The sequence below is a fragment of the Amphibalanus amphitrite genome, unplaced genomic scaffold (assembly GCF_019059575.1).
Source record: "Amphibalanus amphitrite isolate SeventyFive unplaced genomic scaffold, NRLGWU_Aamphi_draft 000086F_arrow, whole genome shotgun sequence".
Lineage (NCBI taxonomy): Eukaryota > Metazoa > Arthropoda > Thecostraca > Balanomorpha > Balanidae > Amphibalanus > Amphibalanus amphitrite.
Window position 1 is genome coordinate 975,287 of NW_024881582.1, and position 20,240 is coordinate 995,526.

General features: G+C 49.7%; 1 protein-coding gene across 9 annotated transcripts in view; it reads left to right on the forward strand.

The window, feature by feature from the left end:
• The window catches only part of LOC122379881 (transcription initiation factor TFIID subunit 6-like), a 235,198-nt gene that overhangs the window by 55,629 nt on the left and 159,329 nt on the right, over positions 1-20,240 (forward strand). The window lies entirely within an intron of this gene.

Below are 20,240 nucleotides of genomic sequence, written 5' to 3' on the forward strand. Positions count from 1 at the left end.
TTTCATTTTTTTCGAGGCGTTTGCGGTTGGCGGCGGTCGGGCGGGCGGTTTTCATTTTTTGCGGCGTTTGTAGTTGGCGGCGGGCGGGCGTGCGATGCGGGCAGTTTTTATTTTTTGCGGCGTTTGTCGTTGGCGGCGGGCGGGCGTGCGATGCGGGCGTTTTTATTTTTTTGCGGTGTTTGCGGTTGGCGGCGGGCGGGCGCGCGATGCGGGCGGTTTTTATTTTTTGCGGCGTTTGCGGTGTTGTTTGCGGTTGGAGGCGGTTGTTTTTATTTTTGCGGCGTTTGCGGTTGGCGGCGGGCGGGCGGGCGCACGATGCGGGCGGTTTTCATTTTTTCGAGGCGTTTGCGGTTGGCGGCGGTCGGGCGGGCGGTTTTTATTTTTTGCGGCGTTTGTGGTTGGCGGCGGGCGGGCGTGCGATGCGGGCGGTTTTTATTTTTTGCGGCGTTTGTGGTTGGCGGCGGGTGGGCGTGCGATGCGGGCGGTTTTTATTTTTTGCGGCGTTTGCGGTTGGCGGCGGGCGGGCGCGCGATGCGGGCGTTTTTTGCGGCGTTTGCGGTGTTGTTTGCGGTTGGAGGCGGTCGTTTTTATTTTTGCGGCGTTTGCGGTTGGCGGCGGGCGGGCGTGTGTTTTTTGGGGTAGGGTAGTGTAGGGTTAGGGGTAGTGTAGGGTAGGGTAGGGTAGTGTAAGGGTAGGGTAGGGTAGGGTAGGGGTAGGGTAGGGTAAGGGTAGGGTAGGGTAGGGTAGTGTAAGGGTAGGGTAGGATATGGTAGGGTAGGGTAGGATATGGTAGGGTAGGGTAGGATATGGTAGGGTAGGGTAGGGTAGGGACTAGGGGTAGGGTTGGGTAGGGTAGGGGTAGGGTAGGGTAGGGTAGGGTAGGTTAGTGTAGGGTAGTGTATGGGTAGGGTAGGGTAGGGTAGGTTAGGGTAGTGTAAGGGTAGGGTAGGGTAGGGTAGGGTAGGGCAGGGTAGGGGTAGGATAGGATAGGGTAGGGTAGGGTAGTGTAGGGTAGGGTAGGGTAGGTTAGGGTAGTGTAAGGGTAGGGTAGGGTATGGTAGGGTAGGGTAGGGTAGGGTAGGGTTGAATTGAGTAACATCCTAACTTACAAAGGGCTCGAACAACTCGCATGCATCACCATCATGCTTTACAGTTCAATTAAAAGCAGTTACCCAGTTCTACACAAATAATACCAATAAAAATGCAAGTGTCTACACCCAAACTATGTAATGCATCCGTTAATCATACATATCAAAACATACAGCTATCGCGTAAACCTGTATTCTAGTCTTACTTAATAAATTTCAAGTTGTCTGTGTGTGTGTCAGCCGTATGTGTCTTCTTGCGCCGGCACGGCGCCGCGTAGCGACGTGAAATTTGGTGACCACAAACTTTGGGTGGGGCGGACCATCGTATCAAAAGATGGGCGCAATCGGACCAGGGGTGCGGCGTCAGCGCGTGCATCTCTGCCCCAGGCTGGCCGAGGCCAACGCCGAGCAGAGAGCACGCGCTCTAAGCTCATTTTCTTTGCTTGCCAAACTGAGTGAAAACGATGAGAGCCAGCTCGGGAAATCAACTCTGTGGATTTAAAGAATACAGGTTTTCGATTAGCATCAGGTATAGGCGCAGGTACAGGTATTAGGTTCAGGTTTCACCAGTAAATAAAATAAATTTATTACCGAGCAAGCGAAGCGAGCAAAGTGCGAGCGAAGCGAGCAAACTTTCGGATCTGCAGCGCTCCTCGAAAAGCGCATATACCTACATGCCTACCATACAGCTAAATGAAGTAAGTAAACAAACTTAACCCTACTGGCATAAACATACAAGTTTTAACAACCAAACTAATAATCCCCTTAAACATTATCTCGAATCTATACAGTTATCGCGTAAACCTGTATTCTAGGCCGGCCGGCCGTGGTCACGCTTTTGCGAGGCTTATATCTCAGCAACCACTTGACCGATTTACATGCGGTAATTTTTGTAGGGTAGCTTCATTCTTTCTACCAAGTATTGGACTATTCCCAATGTACGTGGGTGACCACTTATGCACGTGCCACGTGCAAAACGAAGAGGTGTTGGTTTTGCAACAATTGCAATATCTCGGTAACTACTGGGCCGATTGCGCTGAAAGTTGGCATGTAGTCTTACTTAATAATGTGTCTCAATGCTTCTAAATCCTCTGCCGCTCATTCTCCGTCACTATCCACCCTAATCTGTGTTTTTATTTAGGAGTAGCGAACCAACTTTCAACACGGCATTGCCGTACAGTATGCAATCAGGCGTTCGATAGTTCTGCCATCTAGCGCGTAAAAGGAAAGGTGGGGCGGCGGACACGACATTGCGGTACAGTATGCACTCAGGCGGCTTTATTCGCCAGCACCGTCATTGCGGTACAGTATGCAATCAGGCGTTTGATGGCTCAGCCATCTAGCGCGAAACAGGAAAGGTGGGGTGGCCACGCAATGGATAGTAGCCGGTTCACGACGGCCATCTGGTAAGTACAAATTTGGTGCAGGTTTCGTGCGATTAGATTCAGTGTGTTTCTTAGCAGCTATCAGCTAGGGTTACATTAATTGCTTATAGCTATTCCTGCTTTTTCATAGTATTAGACATTATTATCGATCAACCCTATTACTGGTGGGGGGGGGGGGGGGCATCGGCCCCCACCTGTAGTATTTTTTCTGTCGATGGAAAATCGCCTTAGGTGTTCGAAATTTGGCGACTTTTCCTTAGCTAGAGGCGTATCCAGGATCAGTTTCTCGGGGGTAAATCTGGTCACACTTAAAACAAAAATAATTTCAAAACAAACGTGTCCATCTGTATGTGTGCATATGCCCTAGAGACAGTATTGCGGTACAGTGTGCATTCAGGCGGTGATACGGCAGACGCGGCACTGCGGCACAGCGTCCATTCAGGCGCTTGACGCTCCTGCCATCTAGCGAGTAAAAAGGAATGTTTGGGCGGCTTTGCGAGCCGCACTTATTGGGTAGGTATTAGCACTCGATTACCTACCTGGCAATCTTCAAGAGAACAACCTTTCACCATTTACAGCATTAATAATATCCATGATATTGAACAAACGAATGTGATAGAATACAATTAGAGTAGTTTACAGTGCTCATGTTAAGAACGTAGGTATGTTATGTTACGACTTACTGGTGGTTATAGGAATGCACTAGAGTAAGGTGGGAATAGAGCCTATGAGTAGGGTATGGGTAGGGTGTAGGTAGCGTATAGGTAGGGTAGGACATGTATATGGGTAGAATAGCGCTTTTTTGCGGCGTTCCCGATTGGCGGCGGGCGGGCGGGCGATGTGGGCGATTTTCATTTTTGTGGCGTTTGCGGTTGGCGGCGGGCGGGCGGGCGCGCGATGCGGGCGGTTTCCATTTTTTCGAGGCGTTTGCGGTTGGCGGCGGTCGGGCGAGCGGTTTTCATTTTTTGCGGCGTTTGTAGTTGGCGGCGGGCGGGCGTGCGATGCGGGTGGTTTTTATTTTTTGCGGCGTTTGTGGTTGGCGGCGGGCGGGCGTGCGATGCGGGCGGTTTTTATTTTTTGCGGCGTTTGCGGTTGGCGGCGGGCGGGCGCGCGATGCGGGCGGTTTTTATTTTTTGCGGCGTTTGCGGCGTTGTTTGCGGTTGGAGGCGGTCATTTTTACTTTTGCGGCGTTTGCGGTTGGCGGCGGGCGGGCGGGCGCACGATGCGGGCGGTTTTCATTTTTTCGAGGCGTTTGCGGTTGGCGGCGGTCGGGCGGGCGGTTTTCATTTTTTTGCGGCGTTTGTGGTTGGCGGCGGGCGGGCGTGCGATGCGGGCGGTTTTTATTTTTTGCGGCGTTTGTGGTTGGCGGCGGGCGGGCGTGCGATGCGGGCGGTTTTTATTTTTTGCGGCGTTTGCGGTTGGCGGCGGGCGGGCGATGCGGGCGGTTTTTTTGTGGCGTATGCGGTGTTGTTTGCGGTTGGAGGCGGTCGTTTTTTATTTTTGCGGCGTTTGCGGTTGGCGGCGGGCGGGCGTTTTTTTTTTTTTAATGATTCCATGTCCAAACTTTGGGATCCGTAGTGCTCCTCGAAAAAACCATATCTACCTACTATACAATTAAATGAAGTAAATATCAAACTCAACCCTACTTATAAAAACATACAAGTTTTGACAACCAAACTAATGGCCCCATCAACAGTATCTATCCAAACGTACAGTTATCGCGTAAACCTGTATTCTAGTCTTACTTAATAAATTATAAGTCGTGTCTGCGTCCGTCAGCCTTATGTGTCTTAATGCGCCGGAACGGCGCCGCGTATCGACGTGAAATTTGGTGACCACAAACTTTGGGTGGGGCGGACCATCGTATCAAAAGATGGGCGCAATCAGACCACGGGTGCGGCGTCAGCGCGTGCATCTCTGCCCCAGGCTGGCCGAGGCCGACGCCGAGCAGAGAGCACGCGCTCTAAGCTCATTTTCTTCGCTTGCCAAACTAAGTGAAAACGATGAGAGCCAGCTCGGGAAGTTAACTCTGTGGATTTAAAGAATACAGGTTTTCGATTAGCATCAGGTATAGGCGCAGGTACGGGTATTAGGTTCAGGTTTCACCACTAAATAAAATAAATTTATTACCGAGCAAGTGAAGCGAGCAAAGTGCGAGCGAAGCGAGCAAACTTTCGGATCTGCAGCGCTCCTCGAAAAGCGCATATACATACCTACCATACAGATGAAGTAAGTAAAGACTACTTATACTTATACTACTTATACTACTTATATAAACATACAAGTTTTGACAACCAAACTAATGTCCCCATCAACAATATCTATCCAAAAGTACAGTTATCGCGTAAATCTGTATTCTAGTCTTACTTAATAAATTATAAGTTGTCTGTACGTCCGTCAGCCGTATGTGTCTTCTTGCGCCGGAACGGCGCCGCGTATCGACGTGAAATTTGGTGACCACAAACTTTGGGTGGGGCGGACCATCGTATCAAAAGCTGGGCGCAATCGGACCACGGGTGCGGCGTCAGCGCGTGCATCTCTATCTCAGGCTGGCCGAGGCCGGCGCCGAGCAGAGAGCACGCGCTTTAGGCTCAGTTGTTCGCTTAAAAAACTGAGTGAAAAGCATCAGAGCCGGGAGGTCGTTGACCTTTGACAACGAAGACCGACACAAGGCACCGCTCGCCAAGAGGATTCGCCAGTAAAAACAATTAATTTGTTTTTGCAATATCTCAGCCGTTTCTGGGCCGATTTAGCTGAAACTTGGACTGTCGGTGGTAGTGTAGTGTAGGGTAGGGTAGGGTAGGGTAGGGTAGGGTAGGGTAGGGCAGGGTAGGGTAGGGTTGGTAGGGTAGGGTAGGGGTAGGGGTAGGGTAGGGTAGGGTAGGGTAGGGGTAGTGTAGGGTAGGGTAGGGTAGTGTAAGGGTAGGGTAGGGTAGGGTAGGGTAGGGTAGGTTAGGGTAGTGTAGGGGTAGGGGTAGGGGTAGGGGTAGGGTAAGGGTAGTGTAGGGGTAGGGGTAGGGATAGACTAGGGTAGGGTAGGGTAAGGGTACGGTAGGGTAGGGTAGTGTAAGAGTAGGGTAGGGTAGGGTAGGATATGGTAGGGTAGGGTAGGGTAGGGTAGAGTAGGGACTAGGGGTAGGGTTGGGTAGGGTAGGGGTAGGGTAGGGTAGTGTAGGGTTAGGGGTAGGGTGGGGGTAGGGTAGGGTAGGTTAGGGTAGTGTAGGGGTAGGGTATGGTAGGTTAGGGTAGTATAGGGGTAGGGGTAGGGTAGGGTAGGGTAGGTTAGGGTAGTGTAGGGGTAGGGTAGGGTATGGTAGGGTAGGGTAGGGTTGAATTGAGTAACATCCTAACTTACAAAGGGCTCGAACAACTCGCATGCATCACCATCATGCTTTACAGTTCAATTAAAAGCAGTTACCCAGTTCTACACAAATAATACCAATAAAAAATGCAAGTTTCTACACCCAAACTAATGCATCCGTTAATCATACATATCAAAACATACAGTTATCGCGTAAACCTGTACCTCTAGTATCTTACTTAATAAATTATAAGTTGTCTGTGCGTCCGTCAGCCTTATGTGTCTTCTTGCGCCGGGACGGCGCCGCGTAGCGACGTGAAATTTGGTGACCACAAACTTTGGGTGGGGCGGACCATCGTATCAAAAGATGGGCGCAATCGGACCACGGGTGCGGCGTCAGCGCGTGCATCTCTGCCCCAGGCTGGCCGAGGCCGACGCCGAGCAGAGAGCACGTGCTTTAGGCTCAGTTGTTTGCTTAAAAAACTGAGTGAAAACGATGAGAGCCAGCTCGGGAGATCATTAAACTTTGAACTCTGTGGATATTAAGAATACAGGTTTGCGATTAGGATCAGGTATAGGCGCAGGTACAGGTATTCGGTACAGGTTTTACCGGTAAATAAAATAAATTTATTATCAAGCGAGCGAAGCGAGCAAAGTGCGAGCGAAGCGAGCAAACTTTCGGATCTGCAGCGCTCCTCGAAAAGCGCATATACCTACATGCCTACCATACAGCTAAATGAAGTAAGTAAGCAAACTTAACCCTACTGGCATGAACATACAAGTTTTAACGGCCAAACTAATAATCCCCTCAAACATATATCTCGAATCTGTACAGTTATTGCGTAAACCTGTATTCTAGGCCGGCCGGCCGTGGTCACGCTTTTGCGAGGCTTATATCTCAGCAACCACTTGACCGATTTACATGCGGTAATTTTTGTAGGGTAGCTTCATTCTTTCTACCAAGTATTGGACTATTCCCGATGTACGTGGGTGACCAATTATGCACGTGCCACGTGCAAAACGAAGAGGTGTTGGTTTTGCAACAATTGCAATATCTCGGTAACTACTGGGCCGATTGCGCTGAAAGTTGGCATGTAGTTTTACTTAATAATGTGTCTCAATGCTTCTAAATCCTCTGCCGCTCATTCTCCGTCACTATCCACCCTAATCTGTGTTTTCATTTAAGAGTAGCGAACCAACTTTCAACACGGCATTGCCGTACAGTATGCACTCAGGCGGCTATAACCGCCAGAAGCGACATTGCGGTACAGTATGCAATCAGGCGTTTGATAGTTCTGCCATCTAGCGCGTAAAAGGAAAGGTGGGGCGGCGGACACGACATTGCGGTACAGTATGCACTCAGGCGGCTTTATTCGCCAGCACCGTCATTGCGGTACAGTATGCAATCAGGCGTTTGATGGCTCTGCCATCTAGCGCGAAACAGGAAAGGTGGGGTGGCCACGCAATGGATAGTAGCTGGTTCACGACGGCCATCTGGTAAGTACAAATTTGGTGCAGGTTTTGTGCGATTATGTTCAGTGTGTTTCTTAGTAGCTATCAGCTAGGGTTACATTAATTGCTTATAGCTATTCCTGCTTTTTCATAGTATCAGACATTATTATCGATCAACCCTATTACTGGTGGGGGGGGGGGGGGGGGGCATCGGCCCCCACCTGTAGTATTTTTGCTGTCGATGGAAAATCACCTTAGGGGTTCGAAATTTGGCGACTTTTCCTTAGCTAGAGGCGTATCCCGGATCAGTTTATCGGGGGTAAATCTGGTCACACTTACAACAAAAATAATTTCAAAACAAACGTGTCCATCTGTATGTGTGCATATGCCCTAGAGACAGTATTGCGGTACAGTGTGCATTCAGGCGGTGATACGGCAGACGCGGCACTGCGGCACAGCGTCCATTCAGGCGCTTGACGCTCCTGCCATCTAGCGAGTAAAAAGGAATGTTTGGGCGGCTATGCGAGCCGCACTTATTGGGTAGGTATTAGCACTCGATTACCTACCTGGCAATCTTCAAGAGAACAACCTTTCACCATTTACAGCATTAATAACATCCATGATATTGAACAAACGAATGTGATAGAATACAATTAGAGTAAGTTACAGTGCTCATGTTAAGAACGTAGGTATGTTATGTTACGACTTACTGGTGGTTATAGGAATGCACTAGAGTAAGGTGGGATTAGAGCCTATGAGTAGGGTATGGGTAGGGTGTAGGTAGGGTATAGGTAGGGTAGGACATGTATATGGGTAGAATAGCGCTTTTTTGCGGCGTTCCCGATTGGCGGCGGGCGGGCGGGCGATGCGGGCGATTTTCATTTTTTGTGGCGTTTGCGGTTGGCGGCGGGCGGGCGGGCGCACGATGCGGGCGGTTCTCATTTTTTTCGAGGCGTTTGCGGTTGGCGGCGGTCGGGCGGGCGGTTTTCATTTTTTGCGGCGTTTGTAGTTGGCGGCGGGCGGGCGTGCGATGCGGGCGGTTTTTATTTTTGCGGCGTTTGCGGTTGGCGGCGGGCGGGCGCGCGATGCGGGCGGTTTTTATTTTTTGCGGCGTTTGCGGTGTTGTTTGCGGTTGGAGGCGGTCGTTTTTACTTTTGCGGCGTTTGCGGTTGGCGGCGGGCGGGCGGGCGCACGATGCGGGCGGTTTTCATTTTTTTCGAGGCGTTTGCGGTTGGCGGCGGTCGGGCGGGCGGTTTTCATTTTTTGCGGCGTTTGTGGTTGGCGGCGGGGGGGCGTGCGATGCGGGCGGTTTTTATTTTTTGCGGCGTTTGTGGTTGGCGGCGGGCGGGCGTGCGATGCGGGCGGTTTTTATTTTTTGCGGCGTTTGCGGTTGGTGGCGGGCGGGCGCGCGATGCGGGTGTTTTTTTTTGCGGCGTTTGCGGTGTTGTTTGCGGTTGGAGGCGGTCGTTTAATTTTTGCGGCGTTTGCGGTTGGCGGCGGGCGGGCGTGTTTTTTTAAATAATTCAATGTCCAAACCTTTGGATTCGTAGTGCTCCTCGAAAAGCCATCCCTACCTACTATACAATTAAGAGAAGTAACTACCAAACACCACCCTACTTATATAAACATAAAAATTTTGACAACCCAACTAATGGCCCCATCAACAGTATCTATCCAAACGTACAGTTATCGCGTAAACCTGTATTCTAGTTACTTAATAAATTATAAGTTGTCTGTACGTCCGTCAGCCGTATGTGTCTTCTTGCGCCGGAACGGCGCCGCGTATCGACATGAAATTTGGTGACCACAAACTTTGGATGGGGCGGACCATCGTATCAAAAGATGGGCGCAATCGGACCAGGGGTGCGGCGTCAGCGCGTGCATCTCTGCCGCAGGCTGGGCGCGGCCGGCGCCGAGCAGAGAGCACGCGCTTTAGGCTTAGTTGTTCGCTTAAAAAACTGAGTGAAAAGCATCAGAGCCGGGAGGTCGTTGACCTTTGACAACGAAGGCCGACACAAGGCACCGCTCGCCAAGAGGATTCGCCAGTAAATACAATTAATTTGTTTTTGCAATATCTCAGCCGTTTCTGGGCCGATTTAGCTGAAACTTGGACTGTCGGTGGTAGTGTAGGGTAGGGTAGGGTAGGGTAGGGTAGGTTAGGGTTGGGTAGGGTAGGGTAGGGTAGGGTAGGGTAGGGGTAGGGTAGGGGTGGGGTAGGGTAGTGTAGGGTTAGGGGTAGTGTAGGGTAGGGTAGGGTAGTGTAAGGGTAGGGTAGGGTAGGGTAGGGTAGGGGTAGGGGTAGGGTAGGGTAAGGGTAGGGTAGGGTAGGGTAGGGTAGTGTAAGGGTAGGGTAGGATATGGTAGGGTAGGGTAGGATATGGTAGGGTAGGGTAGGGTAGGGACTAGGGGTAGGGTTGGGTAGGGTAGGGGTAGGGTAGGGTAGGTTAGTGTAGGGTAGTGTAGGGGTAGGGTAGGGTAGGGTAGGTTAGGGTAGTGTAAGGGTAGGGTAGGGTAGGGTAGGGTAGGGCAGGGTAGGGGTAGGATAGGATAGGGTAGGGTAGTGTAGGGTAGGGTAGGGTAGGTTAGGGTAGTGTAAGGGTAGGGTAGGGTATGGTAGGGTAGGGTAGGGTAGGGTAGGGTTGAATTGAGTAACATCCTAACTTACAAAGGGCTCGAACAACTCGCATGCATCACCATCATGCTTTACAGTTCAATTAAAAGCAGTTACCCAGTTCTACACAAATAATACCAATAAAAATGCAAGTGTCTACACCCAAACTATGTAATGCATCCGTTAATCATACATATCAAAACATACAGCTATCGCGTAAACCTGTATTCTAGTCTTACTTAATAAATTTTAAGTTGTCTGTGCGTCCGTCAGCCTTATGTGTCTTCTTGCGCCGGGACGGCGCCGCGTAGCGACGTGAAATTTGGTGACCACAAACTTTGGGTGGGGCGGACCATCGTATCAAAAGATGGGCGCAATCGGACCAGGGGTGCGGCGTCAGCGCGTGCATCTCTGCCCCAGGCTGGCCGAGGCCGACGCCGAGCAGAGAGCACGTGCTTTAGGCTCAGTTGTTCGCTTAAAAAACTGAGTGAAAACGATGAGAGCCAGCTCGGGAGATCATTAAACTTTGAACTCTGTGGATATTAAGAATACAGGTTTGCGATTAGGATCAGGTATAGGCGCAGGTACAGGTATTCGGTACAGGTTTTACCGGTAAATGAAATAAATTTATTATCAAGCGAGCGAAGCGAGCAAAGTGCGAGCGAAGCGAGCAAACTTTCAGATCTGCAGCGCTCCTCGAAAAGCGCATATACCTACATGCCTACCATACAGCTAAATGAAGTAAGTAAACAAACTTAACCCTACTGGCATGAACAATTGAACATACAAGTTTTAACGGCCAAACTAATAATCCCCTCAAACATATATCTCGAATCTGTACAGTTATCGCGTAAACCTGTATTCTAGGCCGGCCGGCCGTGGTCACGCTTTTGCGAGGCTTATATCTCAGCAACCACTTGACCGATTTACATGCGGTAATTTTTGTATGGTAGCTTCATTCTTTCTACCAAGTATTGGACTATTCTCGATGCATGTGGGTGACCCCTTATGCACGTGCCACGTGCAAAACGAAGAGGTGTCAGTTTTGTAATTGTTGCAATATCTCGGCAACTACTTGGCCGATTGCGCTGAAAGTTGGCATGTAGTCTTACTTAATAATGTGTCTCAATGCTTCTAAATCCTCTGCCGCTCATTCTCCGTCACTATCCACCCTAATCTGTGTTTTCATTTAAGAGTAGCGAACCAACTTTCAACACGGCATTGCCGTACAGTATGCACTCAGGCGGCTATAACCGCCAGAAGCGACATTGCGGTACAGTATGCAATCAGGCGTTTGATAGTTCTGCCACCTAGCGCGTAAAAGGAAAGGTTGGGCGGCGGACACGACATTGCGGTACAATATGCACTCAGGCGGCTTTATTCGCCAGCACCGTCATTGCGGTACAGTATGCAATCAGGCGTTTGTTTACGCAATCTAGCGCGAAACAGGAAAGGTGGGGTGGCCACGCAATGGATAGTAGCCGGTTCACGACGGCCATCTGGTAAGTACAAATTTGGTGCAGGTTTGGTGCGATTAGGTTCAGTGTGTTTCTTAGCAGCTATCAGCTAGGGTTACATTAATTGCTTATAGCTATTCCTGAGGGCTGTTCACGACGTCGGTTTATGTGGTTTACATAAACTGCCCTCGGGGCACGTTCCCGGCTGTGACGTCACACGGCGTTTACGTTTACGAAACACGAGTGTTTACTTAAACAGTGACAACTAATAAGCAGTTGAGAAGATACTGTAAAAGGTGCAAAGAAAAGATAATCTGATGGAAATATGTCCCATATCATGACATATTGCAAGAATAAGGACAGTTTTCATCACAAAATACCCACGACGCTAGACGCTGGTTAGCAGAGAACGATGCTCAAAATAGGTCTTAATTGCTATGAAATAATAAAACCTCCCATTCCAGTCCTCTGCAACCCGTACAGGGTTATTTTGAAACTCATTTACCCACCTACCAGCCCCTGAACTGTCCGAATTCAATTTTCCTAACTCACAACTCGCCTCGAGTTTGCCGCACATCGCCATCATTGTTACATAAACGCGTTTACGCGCCATGTTGATGCTCTGAGGCATCAACCGCATAAACGGTTTACGGCGGAGGTCTGACGTCATTGACGAGATGTGACGTCAGGATCAGGTCGACGCTGATTGGTCCTTCAAAAAATAAACATGTTTACGGTTTATTAAACGGGATAAACCGACGTCGTGAACAGCCCTCTGCTTTTTCATAGTACAGACATTATTATCGATCAACCCTATTACTGGTGGGGGGGGGGGGGGGGGGCATCGGCCCCCACCTGTAGTATTTTTGCTGTCGATGGAAAATCGCCTTGGGGGTTCGAAATTTGGCGACTTTTCCTTAGCTAGAGGCGTATCCCGGATCAGTTTATCGGGGGTAAATCTGGTCACACTTACAACAAAAATAATTTCAAAACAAACGTGTCCATCAGTATGTGTGCATATGCCCTAGAGACAGTATTGCGGTACAGTGTGCATTCAGGCGGTGATACGGCAGACGCGGCACTGCGGCACAGCGTCCATTCAGGCGCTTGACGCTCCTGCCATCTAGCGAGTAAAAAGAAATGTTTGGGCGGCTATGCGAGCCGCACTTATTGGGTAGGTATGGGTAGGTATGCGCACTCGATTACCTACCTAGCAATCTTCAAGAGAACAACCTTTCACCATTTTAAAGCATTAATAATATCCATGGTATTGAACAAACGAATGTGATAGAATACAATTAGAGTAGTTTACAGTGCTCAGGTATGTTATGTTACGTAGGTATGTTATGTTACGACTTACTGGTGGTTATAGGAATGCACTAGAGTAAGGTGGGAATAGAGCCTATGAGTAGGGTATGGGTAGGGTGTAGGTAGGGTATAGGTAGGGTAGGACATGTATATGGGTAGAATAGCGCTTTTTTGCGGCGTTCCCGATTGGCGGCGGGCGGGCGGGCGATTTTCATTTTTGTGGCGTTTGCGGTTGGCGGCGGGCGGGCGGGCGAACGGTGCGGGCGGTTTTCATTTTTTCGAGGCGTTTGCGGTTGGCGGCGGTCGGGCGGGCGGTTTTCATTTTTTTGCGGCGTTTGTAGTTGGCGGCGGGCGGGCGTGCGATGCGGGCGGTTTTTATTTTTTGCGGCGTTTGCGGTTGGCGGCGGGCGGGGGCGCGATGCGGGCGGTTTTTATTTTTTGCGGCGTTTGCGGTGTTGTTTGCGGTTGGAGGCGGTCGTTCTTACTTTTGCGGCGTTTGCGGTTGGCGGCAGGCGGGCGGGCGCACGATGCGGGCGGTTTTCATTTCTTTCGAGGCGTTTGCGGTTGGCGGCGGTCGGGCGGGCGGTTTTTATTTTTGCGGCGTTTGTGGTTGGCGGCGGGCGGGCGTGCGATGCGGGCGGTTTTTATTTTTTTGCGGCGTTTGTGGTTGGCGGCGGGCGTGCGTGCGATGCGGGCGGTTTTATTTTTTGCGGCGTTTGCGGTTGGCGGCGGGCGGGCGCGCGATGCGGGCGGTTTTTTTTGCGGCGTTTGCGGTGTTGTTTGCGGTTGGAGGCGGTCGTTTTTATTTTTGCGGCGTTTGCGGTTGGCGGCGGGCGGGCGTGTTTTTTTAATAATTCAATGTCCAAACCTTTGGATTCGTAGTGCTCCTCGAAAAGCCATCCCTACCTACTATACAATTAAGAGAAGTAACTACCAAACACCACCCTACTTATATAAACATAAAAGTTTTGACAACCCAACTAATGGCCCCATCAACAGTATCTATCCAAACGTACAGTTATCGCGTAAACCTGTATTCTAGTCTTACTTAATAAATTTCAAGTTGTCTGTGTGTCCGTCAGCCGTATGTGTCTTCTTGCGCCGGCACGGCGCCGCGTATCGACGTGAAATTTGGTGACCACAAACTTTGGGTGGGGCGGACCATCGTATCAAAAAATGGGCGCAATCGGACCACGGGTGCCGCGTCAGCGCGTGCATCTCTGCCCCAGGCTGGCCGAGGCCAACGCCGAGCAGAGAGCACGTGCTTTAGGCTCAGTTGTTCGCTTAAAAAACTGAGTGAAAACGATGAGAGCCAGCTCGGGAGATCATTAAACTTTGAACTCTGTGGATATTAAGAATACAGGTTTGTGATTAGGATCGCGTATAGGCGCAGGTACAGGTATTCGGTACAGGTTTTACCGGTAAATAAAATAAATTTGTTATCAAGCGAGCGAAGCGAGCAAAGTGCGAGCGAAGCGAGCAAACTTTCGGATCTGCAGCGCTCCTCGAAAAGCGCATATACCTACATGCCTACCATACAGCTAAATGAAGTAAGTAAACAAACTTAACCCTACTGGCATGAACATACAAGTTTTAACGGCCAAACTAATAATCCCCTCAAACATATATCTCGAATCTGTACAGTTATCGCGTAAACCTGTATTCTAGGCCGGCCGGCCGTGGTCACGCTTTTGCGAGGCTTATATCTCAGTAACCACTTGACCGATTTACATGCGGTAATTTTTGTAGGGTAGCTTCATTCTTTCTACCAAGTATTGGACTATTCCCGATGTACGTGGGTGACCACTTATGCACGTGCCACGTGCAAAACGAAGAGGTGTTGGTTTTGCAACAATTGCAATATCCCGGTAACTACTGGGCCGATTGCGCTGAAAGTTGGCATGTAGTCTTACTTAATAATGTGTCTCAATGCTTCTAAATCCTCTGCCGCTCATTCTCCGTCACTATCCACCCTAATATGTGTTTTCATTTAAGAGTAGCGAACCAACTTTCAACACGGCTTTGCCGTACAGTATGCACTCAGGCGGCTATAACAGCCAGAAGCGACATTGCAGTACAGTATGCAATCAGGCGTTTGATAGTTCTGCCATCTAGCGCGTAAAAGGAAAGGTTGGGCGGCGGACACGACATTGCGGTACAGTATGCACTCAGGCGGCTTTATTCGCCAGCACCGTCATTGCGGTACAGTATGCAATCAGGCGTTTGATGGCTCTGCCATCTAGCGCGAAACAGGAAAGGTGGGGTGGCCACGCAATGGATAGTAGCCGGTTCACGACGGCCATCTGGTAAGTACAAATTTGGTGCAGGTTTTGTGCGATTAGGTTCAGTGTGTTTCTTAGTAGCTATCAGCTAGGGTTACATTAATTGCTTATAGCTATTCCTGCTTTTTCATAGTATCAGACATTATTATCGATCAACCCTATTACTGGTGGGGGGGGGGGGCATCGTCCCCCACCTGTAGTATTTTTGCTATCGATGGAAAATCGCCTTAGGGGTTCGAAATTTGGCGACTTTTCCTTAGCTAGAGACGTATCCAGGATCAGTTTCTCGGGGGCAAATCTGGTCACACTTAAAACAAAAATAATTTCAAAACAAACGTGTCCATCTGTATGTGTGCATATGTCCTAGAGACAGTATTGCGGTACAGTGTGCATTCAGGCGGTACGCGGCACTGCGGCACAGCGTCCATTCAGGCGCTTGACGCTCCTGCTATCTAGCGAGTAAAAAGGAATGTTTGGGCGGCTATGCGAGCCGCACTTATTGGGTAGGTATGCGCACTCGATTACCTACCTGGCAATCTTCAAGAGAACAACCTTTCACCATTTAAAGCATTAATAATGGATTTTGAACAAACGAATGTGATAGAATACAATTAGAGTAGTTTACAGTGCTCATGTTAAGAACGTAGGAATGTTATGTTACGACTTACTGGTGGTTATAGGAATGCACTAGAGTAAGGTGGGAATAGAGCCTATGAGTAGGGTATGGGTAGGGTGTAGGTAGGGTATAGGTAGGGTAGGACATGTATATGGGTAGAATAGCGTTTTTTTGCGGCGTTCCCGATTGGCGGCGGGCGGGCGGGCGATGCGGGCGATTTCCATTTTTTGTCGCGTTTGCGGTTGGCGGCGGGCGGGCGGACGCACGGTGCGGGCGTTTTTCATTTTTTTTCGAGGCGTTTGCGGTTGGCTTCGGTCAAGCGGGCGGTTTTCATTTTTTGCGGCGTTTGTGGTTGGTGGCGGGCGGGCGTGCGATGCGGGCGTTTTTTATTTTTTGCGGCGTTTGTGGTTGGCGGCGGGCGGGCGTGCGATGCGGGCGGTTTTTATTTTTTGCGGCGTTTGCGGTTGGCGGGGGCGGGCGCGCGATGCGGGCGGTTTTTATTTTTTTGCGGCGTTTGCGGTGCTGTTTGCGGTTGGAGGCGGTCGTTTTTATTTTTGCGGCGTTTGCTGTTGGCGGCGGGCGGGCGTGTTTTTTTTTTTAATAATTCAATGTCCAAACCTTTGGATTCGTAGTGCTCCTCGAAAAGCCATCCCTACCTACTATACAATTAAGAGAAGTAACTACCAAACACAACCCTACTTATATAAACATACAAGTTTTGAGAACCAAACTAATGGCCCCATCAACCATATCTATCCAAACGTACAGTTATCGCGTAAACCTGTATTCTAGTCTTACTTAATAAATTATAAGTTGTCTGTGCGTCCGTCAGCCGTATGTGTCTTCTTGCGCCGGCACGGCGCCGCGTAGCGACGTGAAATTTGGTGACCACAAAATTTGGGTGGGGCGGAACATCGTATCAAAAGATGGGCGCAATCGGACCAGGGGTGCGGCGTCAGCGCGTGCATCTCTGCCCCAGGCTGGCCGAGGCCGACGCCGAGCAGAGAGCACGTGCTTTAGGCTCAGTTGTTCGCTTAAAAAACTGAGTGAAAACGATGAGAGCCAGCTCGGGAGATCATTAAACTTTAAACTCTGTGGATATTAAGAATACAGGTTTGCGATTAGGATCAGGTATAGGCGCAGGTACAGGTATTCGGTACAGGTTTTACCGGTAAATAAAATAAATTTATTATCAAGCGAGCGAAGCGAGCAAAGTGCAAGCGAAGCGAGCAAACTTTCGGATCTGCAGCGCTCCTCGAAAAGCGCATATACCTACATGCCTACCACACAGCTAAATGAAGTAAGTAAACAAACTTAACCCTACTGGCATGAACATACAAGTTTTAACGGCCAAACTAATAATCCCCTCAAACATATATCTCGAATCTGTACAGTTATCGCGTAAACCTGTATTCTAGGCCGGCCGGCCGTGGTCACGCTTTTGCGGGGCTTATATCTCAGCAACCACTTGACCGATTTACATGCGGTAATTTTTGTAGGGTAGCTTCATTCTTTCTACCAAGTATTGGACTATTCCCGATGTACGTGGGTGACCACTTATGCACGTGCCACGTGCAAAACGAAGAGGTGTTGGTTTTGCAACAATTGCAATATCTCGGTAACTACTGGGCCGATTGCGCTGAAAGTTGGCATGTAGTCTTACTTAATAATGTGTCTCAATGCTTCTAAATCCTCTGCCGCTCATTCTCCGTCACTATCCACCCTAATCTGTGTTTTTATTTAGGAGTAGCGAACCAACTTTCAACACGGCATTGCCGTACAGTATGCAATCAGGCGTTCGATAGTTCTGCCATCTAGCGCGTAAAAGGAAAGGTGGGGCGGCGGACACGACATTGCGGTACAGTATGCACTCAGGCGGCTTTATTCGCCAGCACCGTCATTGCGGTACAGTATGCAATCAGGCGTTTGATGGCTCAGCCATCTAGCGCGAAACAGGAAAGGTGGGGTGGCCACGCAATGGATAGTAGCCGGTTCACGACGGCCATCTGGTAAGTACAAATTTGGTGCAGGTTTCGTGCGATTAGATTCAGTGTGTTTCTTAGCAGCTATCAGCTAGGGTTACATTAATTGCTTATAGCTATTCCTGCTTTTTCATAGTATTAGACATTATTATCGATCAACCCTATTACTGGTGGGGGGGGGGGGGCATCGGCCCCCACCTGTAGTATTTTTTCTGTCGATGGAAAATCGCCTTAGGTGTTCGAAATTTGGCGACTTTTCCTTAGCTAGAGGCGTATCCAGGATCAGTTTCTCGGGGGTAAATCTGGTCACACTTAAAACAAAAATAATTTCAAAACAAACGTGTCCATCTGTATGTGTGCATATGCCCTAGAGACAGTATTGCGGTACAGTGTGCATTCAGGCGGTGATACGGCAGACGCGGCACTGCGGCACAGCGTCCATTCAGGCGCTTGACGCTCCTGCCATCTAGCGAGTAAAAAGGAATGTTTGGGCGGCTATGCGAGCCGCACTTATTGGGTAGGTATGCGCACTCGATTACCTGCCTAGCAATCTTCAAGAGAACAACCTTTCACCATTTTAAAGCATTAATAATATCCATGGTATTGAACAAACGAATGTGATAGAATACAATTAGAGTAGTTTACAGTGCTCAGGTATGTTATGTTACGTAGGTATGTTATGTTACGACTTACTGGTGGTTATAGGAATGCACTAGAGTAAGGTGGGAATAGAGCCTATGAGTAGGGTATGGGTAGGGTGTAGGTAGGGTATAGGTAGGGTAGGACATGTATATGGGTAGAATAGCGCTTTTTTGCGGCGTTCCCGATTGGCGGCGGGCGGGCGGGCGGGCGATTTTCATTTTTGTGGCGTTTGCGGTTGGCGGCGGGCGGGCGGGCGCACGATGCGGGCGGTTTTCATTTTTTTGCGGCGTTTGTAGTTGGCGGCGGGCGGGCGTGCGATGCGGGCGGTTCTTATTTTTTGCGGCGTTTGCGGTTGGCGGCGGGCGGGGGCGCGATGCGGGCGGTTTTTATTTTTTGCGGCGTTTGCGGTGTTGTTTGCGGTTGGAGGCGGTCGTTCTTACTTTTGCGGCGTTTGCGGTTGGCGGCGGGCGGGCGGGCGCACGATGCGGGCGGTTTTCATTTTTTTCGAGGCGTTTGCGGTTGGCGGCGGTCGGGCGGGCGGTTTTTATTTTTTGCGGCGTTTGTGGTTGGCGGCGGGCGGGCGTGCGATGCGGGCGGTTTTTATTTTTTTGCGGCGTTTGTGGTTGGCGGCGGGCGTGCGTGCGATGCGGGCGGTTTTTATTTTTTGCGGCGTTTGCGGTTGGCGGCGGGCGGGCGCGCGATGCGGGCGGTTTTTTGCGGCGTTTGCGGTGTTGTTTGCGGTTGGAGGCGGTCGTTTTTATTTTTGTGGCGTTTGCGGTTGGCGGCGGGCGGGCGTGTTTTTTTTAATAATTCAATGTCCAAACCTTTGGATTCGTAGTGCTCCTCGAAAAGCCATCCCTACCTACTATACAATTAAGAGAAGTAACTACCAAACACCACGCTACTTATATAAACATAAAAGTTTTGACAACCCAACTAATGGCCCCATCAACAGTATCTATCCAAACGTACAGTTATCGCGTAAACCTGTATTCTAGTCTTACTTAATAAATTATAAGTTGTCATCATCGCGTGTGTCATGCCTAATGTGTCTTAAAGCGCCGGAACGGCGCCGCGTATCGATGTGAAATTTAGTGGGCACAAACTTTGGGTGGGGCTGACCATCGTATCAAAAGATGGGCGCAATCGGATCAGGGGTGCGGCGTCAGCGCGTGCATCTCTGCCCCAGGCTGGCTGAGGCCGACGCCGAGCAGAGAGCACGCGCCAAAGGCTCATTTTCCTCGCTCACAAAACTGAGTGAAAACGATGAGAGCCAGCTCGGGAGGTCATTGAACTTTGAACTCTGTGCGGCTATCAAGAATACAGGTTTTCAATTAGGAACAGGTATAGGTACAGGTACAGGTATTAACAGGTACAGGATTCACTAAATAAAATGAATTTATTACCGAGCGAGCGAAGCGAGCAAACTTTCGGATCTGTAGCGCTCCTCGAAAAGCGCATATACATACCTACCATACAGTTGAATGAAGTAACAAACTTAATCCATGAACATACAAGTTTAAACAACCAAACTAATAATCCCCTTTAACATATATCTCGAATCTATACAGTTATCGCGTAAACCTGTATTCTAGTGACTATAAATTAACAACTTCACCGGTGACTGGCTTTATTGGTCCGTGACACATATCAGTGGCGCACAACGTCATCGCCTCTAGCTTGGGCTTGCAGAATCTTCCAATGACATCACTGCGGGTCGGCAGCTGGGTTGAAGTCAGGTCACAGGGTTTTACGACCAATTGCCGGTGGGGCTCGCGGAACATCTAGGTGCATCCCCTGCATACCGCAGCCTTCTTGTGACACGGTCCGTAGGAATTTTGGTATTCATTTTGTGTCCTCGAAAAAAGTCCTCTGGTGACCCGCCCTAAAGGCCGCCCCACACTGGACCTCGCATGCGGGTTGCGGGTTTTTGGGTTTTCGGGTTTCTTCAAAATCAAATAATACAATCTAAGCTGAGTGACCCACACTACCATCTAACAAGCGAGTCTGCATGTTTTTAGCTTGCGAGCAACTTTGCATCGCATTCCAAAAGTTGATTTTGAGTCAACTTTTGATTTTCCTCGCTGCGAGGTCTGCGAGTTCTGCGAGGTTTGCG